Raw genomic sequence first — 14,046 nt, forward strand, 5'->3', positions numbered from 1 at the left:
CATGTTGAGGTTTGCAAGGGATTCTGTGTAACAGAACCTGATGTGAGCCAGACAAGTCACCCCATCCTGGATTTCCCTGGGTGTCTAGTTTTCAAAAATGTATACGTTTGCTAGGTTTACCTAGGTGCCGGCAGAGCTAGGGTTCAAAATCTGCAGCTAGACACTTGGCAAAAAAAGGGTCCTTTTTCACTGTGAAAATGTGGTGTGTCCACGTTGCATTTTGGGCCGTTTCCTGTTGCAGGCACTAGGCCTACTTACACAGGTTAGGTTTCATTTTTCTCGGTAGATATTGGTGAACGCCAAGTGGGTGGAATTTTGTGCATCTACGCAGATTCCAGAACTTTCTACCACAGAAATGTGAGGAAAATTTGTTTTTTGGGACAACTCTTTAGGTTTGCAAGGGATTCTGGGTAACAGAACTTGGTGAGAGCCAGTCAAGTCACCCCCATCCTTGATTTCCTTGAGTGTCTAGGTTTCAAAAATGTATAGGTTTGCTAGGTTTCCCTAGGAGTTAGGGTTCAAAATCTACAGCTAGTGTTGTACAGCATTTTAGGACCCTAGTGTAATTTTCCCGATTCATGCCCTTATATAGGTATAAATCACCTTATCCTTATATAGGCATAGAAATCATAACCATATTTAGACATAGCCCATGCAGTCCAAATACAGGCATTAATACTTCCACAAGTTCCGAAAAGCCGCAACGATTTCTTGGAAAACTCAGCTTCAGCAGTCAGGGACTTCCCCTTGCTTGAATATTGATTTGTCCAACAACTCATGGAGTTTTCAAAGAACTGCGATTCTTTGATGACGTTATTATGTCCAACTTTACATTAAACTCGGCACCTTCAAGGTATAAATATGCCCACACTTGCCCTAGCAAAAACACAGTGGTTTGGAGCAGTTCGACTATCTACTTGCCCGACACAGCTCGCTACAGCAAGTGCAGAAGGAAGCCGACCCTCCAGCTGACGCACTGAGAGAGACGCTGTCTTTTCTCTTGCAGAGAAATACAGCTCCAGTGTTTCCAAGCTCCCCTTGCAGGGTGTTGGGAAATCGAGTCCCGAGACAGAGAGATACCAGACCTCCTTCATTCTAAACCAAGGTATGGAGCTGATTAGACCCTAAGAGAAATCTTGGATAGATTCTTGGCAAAGAATACCAAACTTGTGCTACACCTCACTTACTTCTTCCCTCATACTTGACTTAGGTTAGGTATATCAGGGTAGGTGTATTTTAAAAGCACCAGTTGAGTACTTTTAGTCTTTATTTATTTATGTATTTATTTTATGGCTTAGAAACCATACCATGTTTTTACAGTATTATTTTATAATACTCTTCTTGCTGTACGTAATATATTTTGCAGCCAGTATTATGATTGTAGCAGTTCATTTCTTCTGCATGAGAAAGAAGACTGTTCAATAAAAACTTTTATTGAAAACCCCAGTCTCTCTATTTCTCTGCACCTCTGATGAAACGAAGCATGCACGATTGACTGAGTAAAATATCTATCTATTGTTTCCACGACTCTGAAGATACGTTTTATCTTGGGGAAACAAAGTTGTCATGTTTATGCGATTGTCAGAAACTAATCCCTTCTTGTTTATTCGAGAAAGTTTCTAGGGACCTCTGAGGTAGCTGGCACTCACAATTAAGTCTAATATATTCGATAGAGACCTAGTCGACCTAAGTCCTACGTCACATCTATAGGATATCTTATTCCAATGTGCAGAGCCTATTGGGAATATAGGAACTACACTACATGGTTCCCAACGTTTGGTAAGGCACTAATTTAATGCTAGATACTAGAGTAACTCAGTCGTGCTTTTCACAGAGAACCCTTTTTCCCGTAAAATACTCCAATAGACGTCCGGAGTGGGTGAAAGGATAAAATCCGCCATAACTGAGTAGGACGAAAATCCTATGTATTCGTTTTGTTTTTTGTTCAACGTTGAAGGATACAGTGTTCCAAAATATTGTGCACCTTATCTTTGTTTCCTTGAAACTTGCTCTGTAACTTTCATTATACAATGTCGGTTAACGGCGACAACAATGCAACCGGTGGCTCTGCAGCAGCAGCCTGACCAGCCGTTAACATTACAGGTTAACAAATTCCATTCTGGTTAGCTCAAAAGATTACTCAAATCAAAGCAGTATTTCCTGATAGTACACCTCATGAGAAACACAGGATTCTAACAATCTGTTTACCAATGGGGATCGCACCATACCTGGAGGACTGTGTCATACCAGACGCCCTGAAACAGATTCAAAATGAATACGGGGCAGAGCCTGCTTTAAATCTGGGTATGAAATTACTGAAAGATTTCAAACAGGTCTCAGCTATAATATTAGCTAATATTAAAGGTGAAGCAGCATCTGTGGCGATCCGCCAAAAACTAAAAGAACTTGATGTAACCGAGCAACCGTATGAACTGGCCAGAATAATAGAAAAATCCTATGAAGAACTAGGTAGAGATAGTTTGGGTGGGAAACCAGTAAAACCCCAACTAATAGAAAATCATGAAAAGGTTTTTATTAAAAACACTCTCACTACTCCTAAAAAGAAGTTGGAAAACACTAAACAGACACTTCCTAAAGAGAAGCGTTCTTAAGCAAGAGGTAGGTCTCCTCAAAAGGAGTCCTCTGAAAAGAGGTATAACCTCAGAAACAGGGATAATTTGAGAAAACCTGATAGACATCAAGATACTGATGCACATTCCTCTTTTACCTTTCAGACTTCCTCACAGAAATCGGAAAGAAGCGGACAATCAGAACACAAGGAAGAACGGGTAAAGTCCAAAGACGATCAACACGTTCCAAAAAATAAGAAAACCCAATTCACCAAAAAGAAGGTAGCAGGTCTAAAAATCAGACATGTCGAGGATCTTGAGGACACAACTCAAGAACGGGGAGTGGGCTCAGACAGTTCTGGACAGCGCAGCAGAAGTTACCATAGCTACCAAGATCCTGAAGGATCATCTGGAGACAGTGGACTTAAATGAATACATTCAAGTTGAAACTGACAATACTAGGGTTAGTGAGCCCCATAAGTTATATGAAGTAACGCTCAGGATAGAGGGGGACATAACTAGAAAATAAGAGCACTCTTTCAGGAGAAACTCTCTAAGGGTAATGACATTCTTCTGGCTAAACAAGACTGGCGACCTGAATTTGTCAGGGAGTGCCCACATGGCGAAGAAATCACTATGGCAGCCTTCTCAAATCATATTCCTATTCATAAAAAATACACCTATGCCAGAAAATGGGCTGGAGCCCAGGCTCCAGCATTATATAAAAATCATGTGGGACGGGATGAGGATTCTACTCACAATAGGATCCAGTTAAAAAATCAACCAACTGGTCAGAGGCACTATCCAGTTAAGCAAAAAGCTAAAAAAATAGGTTAGGGAGATCTTGAATACCAAGGGGGGATTGAAACATGCACCTCGTCCATGAACAATCCATTGTTTCCTGTCTCCAAACCAGACAATACATACCGTCTAGTTTTGGACTACAGACATTAAAACTCCTGTTGCAAAACCTTTGCAGTACAAAATGCACACAGCGCAGCACTGATGAATAACATCGTGAGCAAAAAATATAAAACCACATTAGATATTTTTAACGGTTTCTTCTGTCAAAACATTGCACCTGAAAGCAGGTACTTGACCTCTTTTTTCAATTTTGGGGACACAGCTTCAGTTCTGTCGTCTCCACCCAGGGATTCAAGAATAGTCCAGGGTTATTTTTATCCAGAGTAACAGAGTTACTACAAACGTATGATGATGAGGCATTATCTCATTCAATGACATCGATCTTACAGGCGATGACTTGGATAGGCACTTGAACAGAGTGAACACCATAATACTTGGTTTCGCATCTGAAGGGTACAAATTCAACTTTAAAAAATCAAGAATTGCCCATCTCAACATCCTATTCTTAGGATACAAACTTTCAAGTGAAGGCAAAAGCCTGGCAGCAAACTTTTTAGAAAAGTGTGCGCTGCTCCAACCTCCAAAAACGCGGAAAAACGTACAGTCAATTCTAGGCTTCCTGAATTTCGGAAGAACTTACATTCTAAATCACGCAGAAAGGGTTAAACCTCTCTACGAACTAATCAAACCTGATTTCAAATCAACTCATTGGACTCAAAAACACACAGAAATTTTGCGATCAGTGCAAACAGACTTGTTAGCAACAACCCATTTACAGACTTGCGTAAACGTACGCATCCTTGGAATCAGAATCATCCCAGGGAGATGCAGATTCACGTACTTAACCTTTAATGAAGGTGAAAAGGTACCAATAGCTTATAAATCACACTTATACACACAAGCTGAAATGAAAATCACTTCAACAGAAAAAATTCTGACAGTGGTTCAAACTGCAGTAGCAAAAGAGAGAGCCCTTGCACAGGGAAAACACATAATGGTCGTTACGCCTGTACCTTCCTTAGAGGCAGTGACACAAACGAGCATTACAAATGCAAAAGCTTTACATCCAAGGTGGTTACAATGGTTTAATTCTCTTGCTGCAACAGAGGTTGAATACGTTTTTGACCCTTACTTGAAAACTCAAGAAGTTCTACAATACGAACAAGAATGTCCTCTGCCCACTGAGATTCTGCCTCTAGAACATTACGGATGTATAATTTATACAGACGGATCATCACAGCCTGCAATTGGGAATAAACAAGCTTATAGTGCTGATTGTGTGATTGTTAAAGGTTGCTGACGCGATGGTAAATTCCGACCTATGGTCATAAAAACTCAATCTCTAGGAGATTGTACAGCTCAGCGAGCTGAACTACAGGCTTTCAAGATGGCGCTTGAAAATACTGATCCCGAATTCCCCACACTCATAGTGTGCGATTCGTATTACTGCGTTCAATCTTACAACGAATACTTGCAGAACTGGGGTCAAAACGATTTCAAAAATGCAAAAGGTGGCACAATCAAGCATAAATTGCTTTGGGAACAAGTAGTTCTATTATAGAAAGAACTACAAAAGACTCACGTGATCCATACACTGAGTCATCAGCATGATGACGTTCACGTTGCAGGGAATTCATTGGCTGATAAAGCCGTGAAGGCAGCTGTGCAAACGGCTTCCGTAGCTGCAATCACTCGTTCAAAAACCAAAATAGATAGCAAAATACTGCAAGCTGTCACTGCTCACTAGGTACAAATTGTGAGGTGGTCGGCGTAGTGTTAATTTAAAAAAACTAAACAGTGGACTATTAATACACTTAAGAGATACACGTGTATTCCTAAGAAGGAGCCTGAATTTAATTCTTTTTTTTTTAATTTATATTTTTTATTTTTCCCAAATACACACATTGTATATATTATACATTTAGTCATTTACATTTACATTTATGTATTACAATATCCGGTTTGTCGACTTTTCACAAACTTTAACCTCTTTTTTTAGAACTACCAACAGTTTCATATCCTTCATATACCTTATAATTCAAGTTACATTTCACATAAACTACCCTATAATGTACCCTATATTGCCAAGGTCTCCTTCCATTTCGCTATTGGTTCCCAAATTTTTAAACCTAGCCTTCTTCCCCTTTTTCCCTTTCGTGCATAAATTGCCTTCTCAAGGTTATACATGGCTAATAAATTCGCCAACTAGGTTTGCATAGCCGGGGGATTCTTATCCAACCATGCTCTTGCTATTGTCATCCTAAACACTGCCATAGCCACAAACATTAATTCATTTTGTGCAGTATCTCCCTCTGGAACTCTCCCCAACATTATCAGCATAGGTGTCAAACATACTTGTATCCGTAATGTCCTACCAAGAAAGTCCTCCAAATCTTTAATCAAAGTAAATAGTTGTGGGCAGAGAGCAAACATATGCACAATATCTGCCTCTACCGAATTGCATTGAGGACAAGTGATACCAGTGGTTCCTCCCCACTTAGTTATCCTGGCTGGAGTGTGGTATAATGAAAACAGAGTTTTATACTGCTGAGACTGAAGGGGAGCTGAGCACAAAATGGTGCGTCCCAAGTCCAAAGATTCCTGACAATATACAGGCTCTCCACCCAGTTTTTCAGCCCACTTGTTGCTAAATTTGTCAATATCATCGCTCTTTCCTATTGCGAGGCATGCATAAAAGGATCTGATCGTGCAATCCCCACCTAGTTTTATCTTCTCCAATATCTCATTCCTGCCAAACCCAGCTGTACCACCCTGTTTGTTACTAAAGAAGCTCCTTACCTGCAAAAATGTAAAAAAAAATCCCTTTTATCAATACCATACTTGGAGGTAAGGGCTGAAAACTGAACTATCCCCTCTTCATCCATTAAGTCCCCGATCTGTATGATCCCTTTTTGTGCCCAGCCAGCCATTGTTAAATCAGCAAACACTGCCCCGGGGAAGGATCTGTTCTTATACAGCCAGACATACCTGTTATATCTTCCTAGTCCTGCCCTTTTTAGTAGAGCATTCCAGATTTTCACTGCTGCCGTAACAGTCTTAAATTTTGTCCTTTTATAATACCCAAAGTGCGTTCTATTTAAAAAACAGTTTTCTGCCTCATCCCCCAGGACTACTGAATATACCTCCGTGGACATGCTAGTAACTCTTTGCTCGAAACCTCCTCCCCCAATTAATCCCTGCATGTATTGTAATGCAGCTGCCATTTGATAAAGCCTAAAGTCAGGAGCCCCCCAACCCCCTCTTTCTCTAGGAAGAGACATGAATCTATAGGCCCGCCGCGTTTTCTCATGGGCCCAAATAAACCTATTCAATACTCCCTCTATTATATTAAACCATTTAGCTTCAAAAACTAAGAGGATGGATCTAAAAAAATAAAGAAATTTAGGCAGGATCAACATTTTTATCACGTTAGTGCAGCCTATGAGAGAGAGGTGGGGATTGTTCATCCTTTCCAAGTCTCTCTTTACCCTGGAGATTAATGGGGTCAGATTACTCCCGACCACCTCATCCAGATCGGCAGATAGCGACACCCCTAGGTATACTGCAGAACTAACCACCCTCCTATCGTCGCATACAGTGTGTACATTCTTTATTATCTGGTTCTTGGATCTGTTCAAACTATACCCAGACATCTGCCCAAACACCTGGGCCTCCGCTTCCACCTCCTTTATAGCTTGGGAAGGATTTGAGGTCAATATGGCTACATCATCTGCGTAGGCCAGAGTCTTCACGATGCTATTATTTGCCCTCATCGGTGGAATCTCAGAGTTACTTTCAAGTTGCCGCAGTAGTGGCTCCAGATACAGCGCAAAGAGCAGAGGTGAGGAAGGGAACCCCTGCCTGGTCCCCCTAGCAATTTTTACTGCAGCTGACAACCCTCCGTTAACTCTGATTCTAGCGGTAGGGTCTTTATAAAGGGCCTGTATAGCTTTTAAGAACATCTCCCCTATCCCACACCACCTCATGACCATCCATAGGTAGTCCCAGGAGACCCTGTCAAATGCCTTCTCTGCGTCTAAAAAGAGGGCTGTGATGGGGTCTCCTAGGACACCTGCTGCATCAAACATCGTAACGACTGTCCTAACATGCTACGTTGTCCCGTTACCGGGTATGAACCCATGCTGTGCAGGGCTTACCAATTGCTCAATAATCCCTGACAATCTTTTTGCCAGCATTTTAGAGTATATTTTAACGTCTGAGTTCATCAGAGTGATTGGTCTATAAGATCCAGGTACCTCTGTTGGCTTCCCCTTTTTTAAAATTACAACAATATCAGCTCCCCCCCATGAGTCCGGGCTGGATTCCCCTGTTTGCGCCTGTAGCATTATGTTAAACATATCTACCAAAAGTACATCTTTAAATACTTGATAAAATTCGACCGGGATTTGGTCTGGCCCAGCTGCCTTTCCTGCAGGTAGACTGCCGAGAGCTGCTATGAATTCCTCTAACCGCAAAGGTCTCTCCAGAATCTCCCGGTCTTCTTCAGACATATTGGGAGGAGATATATTCCTAAGATAAGTTTCTATATCTACCAGCCTCTCTGAAGCCTCTGGGGTGTATAGATCTGTGTAGAAACTCCTAAACACTTTCCTTATTGAATTAGGATCTGAAATCAAATTACCGTGTGGATTCCTAATTTCTTTAATTTCGGCAGCGGCTGTTCTCTGCCTAGTTCTAATGGCCAAGACCTGCCCTACTCTCTTGCTGAACTCATATGTTCTTTCCTTTTTCGTTAGGTAATTATCGGCTGCTTTCCTGGCAAGGCCTTCCATAGCTTCGGCTTTCAATGCTATAATTCTAAAAAGATGTTCTTCGAGAGGTAGATTTCGTGAAATTTCAAAAGACAAACCTTCCTCTCTTAATAATATTTGTTTCACTTCCTCTCTCTTATCCCTTTCCCTTTTTTGTCTTGCTAACACGAAACTCATTGTCTCTCCCCTTGCCCCTGGCTTGAAAGTGTCCCATACCACCCCCGGAGCTGCTGTCCCTCTATTAATATCCCAAAAGTATTGTATCCATGTTGTCATATGTTCCCTATATGCGGGATCCTTTAACAGGGCCCTCTCAAAGGACCACTGCAAGGATGTTCTTTGGGCCTGACCAATTTCAAGTGTTAAAATCAGCGGACTGTGGTCAGATATAATCCGAGGATGTTTCTCTATCTGAGACCCAGAGAACAAGGAATTAGAAATTAAAAAATAATCGAGCCTGACCATGACTTTATGAGGGGCAGAAAAAAAAGTACTCCCGTCCAGGTATGGATGTAGCTTTACCCAAGGATCCACCAAAGCGTTATGGGACACCATGGAAGCTAGTGCCCTATACACCTTCTTCTTCCTTCCCTGATATATCCCACCTGTCTGTGCAAATGTGCTCTTTAAATATGTATATTGAAATCCCCACAACAAACAATAGGCTCAGGCCACTGAGCTAACTCTGTGTCGAGGAATTGGAAGACATCTGGATCATCATCTGTAGAACCGTAAATTGTAACAAGTGTTTTTGACCGTTAAGATTTACTTCCAAGATCACCCACCTACCCCATTGGTCTTCCTTTTTCTTCCCTACTACCACATCCCTGCCTTTACCCAAGACTGCTACCCCTCTGGTTCTGGTCCCCTGTTTAGTACTTGCTAGAACATTGAACCCTAATTGCTCCAAAAGATATGCATTGCTCCCTTCTATGTGGGTCTCTTGTAGACATATCAGGTCTAGGTGCAAGGTTTTAAGATATGCCGCCACTCTCATCCTCTTATTTACCTCATTGAGACCACATACATTAATTGAGGCTATCCTGCACGCCATACATATGAAATTGGAGACCTTGTAGCATAGAACCAAATATATAAATGAACTTTGAAGTCGTCAAACCATCTTATACATATACTATGTGTTCTAAACCATTTTACAATGTGCTGAAATAGACAAAAAAGACTAACCATTTGTGCTGTGTTACCCCCCTCACCCCCCTGGAACCCCCCCCACTACTGGCAAATAGGTCAAGAATGACCTATGTGTGGCTGCTTTAAGGGTCGTGATCATCGCACCCCCGCCCCCACCTACCCTTCTACTGTATTACTAAATATCCCAAACCCCGATGTTCCCCCTTCTAGTACGCTGGTGACTCACGCCAAACTATGGCAATGTTAACCTCCCTTCTGACTCTTAAGCTCTTCTAGGTATTGTTGGGCTTTAACTTCTGACAGGAACATTCTGACTCCCCCCTTAGTGACCTCCTTTAGTCTAGCAGGAAATAGTAGATCCGCTTCTGACCCCACAGCCTGGAATGGAGAAATCATCTGTCTAAGTCTCCACCTTCTCTCTACTGTGACATTGCAGAAGTCTGGTCTTGTAAAGAAGGCGATACCCTCATATGTTCGCTTGTAGTCTGGTCTAGCCTTCTGGATAATTTCTTCTCTCAATAGGAAGTTCCCCACATTCACAAGGATAGCCCTGGGAAAAGACCCCTGGCCACCCGCACCTGATCCTTGCCCTTTCTTCTGCGTAAAGGGAAACCTATGTGCCCGTTGTATCTCCTTCTCCCACTGCCACTCAGATTCTGGAAAAGCCCCCTTCAGTAAATTCACCACAAAACACATGATATCTTGCCCTTCCTGCCCTTCTGCCACACCCAAAAGTCTAATGTTGTTCCGCCTCTGGCGATTTTCAAAATCTTCCATTTTTCACTGAAGATCTTGAGAGAGTTTTTCTTGTGCTGTCCTGAATGTTTGCCAGTTTGTAACCTCATCCTCCAGCTTGCCTGTCCGCTCCTCCACTTCTGTTACTCTGTCCGCCATTTCATCGTATAATTTATTGACTTTCCTCATAGTATTCTGAATTTTTTTCGAGGCCTGTCTTGCTCTGCGGCTTTCTGATCTGGCTTCTGCCTGCATTTGCCTGAGCATGGAAAAGATAAGTTCAAAAGGGGCCTGTTGTGCTGCGGGCTCCGATGATGCTTCTAGAGTGATGTCATCTTCTTGGTATGTCTGCGAGGGAGCCGCGTAGTCCCATACCAGCCTTCTCTCCGTGCCTCCTGGTGACTCATCAATCTGCTTTCTCTTTTTTGTCGACTTTTTCCTATGTGTGGTGTCTTTGCCTGATGTGCCTGATATGCCTGATATGCTGGACCCTGCGTCTGAATGTTCAGCTGAGCTTGCTTCTGTTACATTTTCAGAATCGGAGTCCTCAGTAAGAGAGTAAAAACATTCCCCCTCAACTGAAGGGCCTTCAGCCCTTGCCAGCCCCTCAGGCGCCAAGCCTACCCCCATATCCTTCTGGTTTGTCAAACTAGTCAATCTCGCACAACTGCCCCATGTGTTTTTTGAGAACGGGGTTTTAAGCTCTGCCTCGAGCAACATAATAGCCCCCAACATGTATGCATTCCCAATCTCATCCGCCGGCGCCGCATCGCTTACCATGCCCTCCACTTGATCCACTACTCCTCTAACACTGCAGACTGTAGATTCTGCCATGGAGGTTTGAGCTGCATTGAGAGTTTCGGCAGAAGCAGCAGCAGAAGCGGCGGTGTTGCTGGCTGCTGTGGGCCGTTGCCTAGCAACCAGAGTTTTGGCGTCCTCTGTGCTCCCGGCATTTCCAGCGTTTCCAGCGTCCTCGAGGACGCTCCTCTGAGTCACCATTCCTTCATTGATGTCGGCGTTTACAGCCAGAAAGCCCGTGGATTTTGCTGAAAATGCCTCCGTTAAGGTGGGTTGCCGGAGATAGTTCTCTTTGTATTTCGATCTTTCACTGACTTTCCCCAGTTTGCCCGTACTTGAGGCTCGGCTGTCCATAAGGTTTTCTTGCGATGTCCCAGCGGTCCCGGCTACTTTCCCCCGTGAATCTGTTTTCTTCTTTAATTGAGGGGCCATCGTTTTGCGTGTAGCGCCCAGGGACCTTGGAATCGGCTCGGCCGCGTTCGCGCTGTCTCCAGGTGGTGCTACTACCGGCGCTATGTCCTTCGCCGGTGCCTTCACACTCTCCTGCCCCTTCTCCAGCTTTCCATTGTGTATGGGTATTTTAATCGGGTGTTGCTGCTGCTGCTTTTTCCTGAGCCCGTAGGCATTCATCCGGATTCTGAATCTCCCCTTTAACCTGCCGCAGTCTTGAAGAAGCTTTTCTATACAGTTAGCGATATAGCTTAGGATAGTAGTCTCTCCTAATTCGTTATGTAGCCATTTCTGCAGGGCCATCAGGGGGAACGGGCTGGAACATAATCCTCTGTTACCGCATCCTTGGGTCTAGGTGGGAGCTAGGGTATATGCGACTGCTCACCACAACCCACCAGCGGCCATCTTGCTGACACCCCCTGAATTTAATTCATTCAGTAATTTGTATCAATACATACTTCTGTATCAAAAACATTTTCTTGGCAAATACGCAGTAATATTATGTACACTACTATACATTGCTCATAAGTGCAAGAAAGAGGAGAGTAATTAAAGTAGGATAGGTGTGATTAGGTCAGTGAGGGACAGGGTAAAGGCGTTGTGGTAAAAACACAATTCAGTAATAAATGATGGAACCTTTACAGTCTTTTATCGATCATAAGTTCCCATAGTAAACATTACACATAGGGCAATACTGGCTTCTTGTGATCCTATGTGTATGTTGCTCAATAGGTGATGTCAATGTTTACTATGGGATGCTTGATTCCGGTCCAGGGAAGACATGGCTTGGCAGTTAGGGCTGGACTGTTCCCATGAGGCACAGGGTCAAGACTGATTTGCATATGGCCATGTCTGAACTGGGGTGGCTTGCAGGGGCGGCTGGTGACATTTGAAAGTGTTGGGGCGTAAACTAATTTGCATATTGCACCTCAGCGAGCGAGCGCAGCGAGCGAGCCCGAACCACCTTGCATCCATCAATACATCATTCATGCATCCACCCATCCATCCACCCACCCATCCTGCATCCATACATCATTCATTCATGCATCCACCCATCCATCCATCATGCATCCACCCATCATGCATGCATCCATGCATCCATCCATACATCATTCATGCATCCACCCATCCATCCACCCACCCACCCTGCATCCAAACATCATTCATTCATGCATCCACCCATCCATCCACCCACCCATCCTCCATCCATACATCATTCATTCATGCATCCACCCATCCATCCATCATGCATCCACCCATCATTCATGCAACCATGCATCCATCCATACATCATTCATGCATCCACCCATCCTGCATCCATACATTATTCATTCATGCATCCACCCATCCATCCACCCACCCATCCTGCATCCATACATCATTCATTCATGCATCCACCCATCCATCATGCATCCACCCATCATGCATGCATCCATGTATCCATCCATACATCATTTATGCATCCACCCATCCATCCACCCACCCATCCTGCATCCATACATCATTCATTCATGCATCCACCCATCCATCCATCCACCCATCATGCATGCATCCACCCATGCACCCATCCACCCAACAATCATTAATGCAAGCACCCTGCATCCATCCATCATTCATGTATTTTTATGACCATATAACGTGCACACAGCTTGTCAGTGTTCAATACCAGTCTCAAACCTTGTACTCCAGCACCAATGATACATGATTAATATGAATTGTTTTTAAAACATGTTATTATTCGACACCAATTTCACACCTTAGTCGGAACATCATTTTTATTTGTTTTTCAAAACATCTATTTATTTAACACCAAAGTCATGTATACATTTTTATGGCTCGATAAGAGGCTCGAACCTGGTTTCACAGCACCAAAGTTGGCCTCGCTAACCGTCAGGCCACATCCTCTCCGCTTTGGTGTGGCCCTGCAGTTTTGATGGTACATATTCACACCAAAGTCATGTATACATTTTTACAACTTCGTGCCGTGAAATAAACGGGTGACCAGGAATAGACGCACACATTTCTGCAGCAGATGCTTTAACACACCGAACTATCTCAAGTCATTTGAGCTCGCGGAGTTAATGTGTGTCTGAAAGGGTAAAGAGAACCGTGCCAAGGAAGTGCGTCTAGGTCCAAAATAACTGTCTATTCGCTACTGGTCAAATTTCTACGCAGACGACCTTTGACATATGTACGTGGCCAAAAGCAATATACTAAATTGCATTTGCTTACAGATTAGACTATTGATTAAAGAAGCAACTAATTCTGCGTCCAGCACTCCTTGCAGGACCCGGGCTATAGTACTATAGTATTGACCAGCCAATCCTGGCGCTGTATGCTGCACCGGGATTGGCTGGGGGGGCACCATGACTGCTCGCCCAGTCGCCCTGTGCAACCCCGGGGGCTGCGGCCCGCCCCCTGGTCCTCTCTCTAAGGGGAACTGCACAGGGGAAACAATCTGCGCAAGCGCGGGTTAGTTTCTGCCCAAAAATCCACTTGCGCAGCGGCAGCAGGCCCAGACTCCCCCCAGCCCCCCCTCCCCCCTCTGCGCACTCTGGAAAAGTCGGGTGTCTCCCGGATTCCCGGCCGGCGGGTAGCGCGATTATTTTAATATTGGCATTTGTATTTTAGTGACGACGCGGTGGGTCCATGTGGCTTAGTGGGGCTACGCCCCTACACCCAATGGACGCACCGCGCCTGGTGGC

This window comes from Lissotriton vulgaris, chromosome 3_1, assembly GCF_964263255.1.
Source record: "Lissotriton vulgaris chromosome 3_1, aLisVul1.2, whole genome shotgun sequence".
In the NCBI taxonomy this organism is placed as follows: Eukaryota; Metazoa; Chordata; class Amphibia; order Caudata; family Salamandridae; genus Lissotriton; species Lissotriton vulgaris.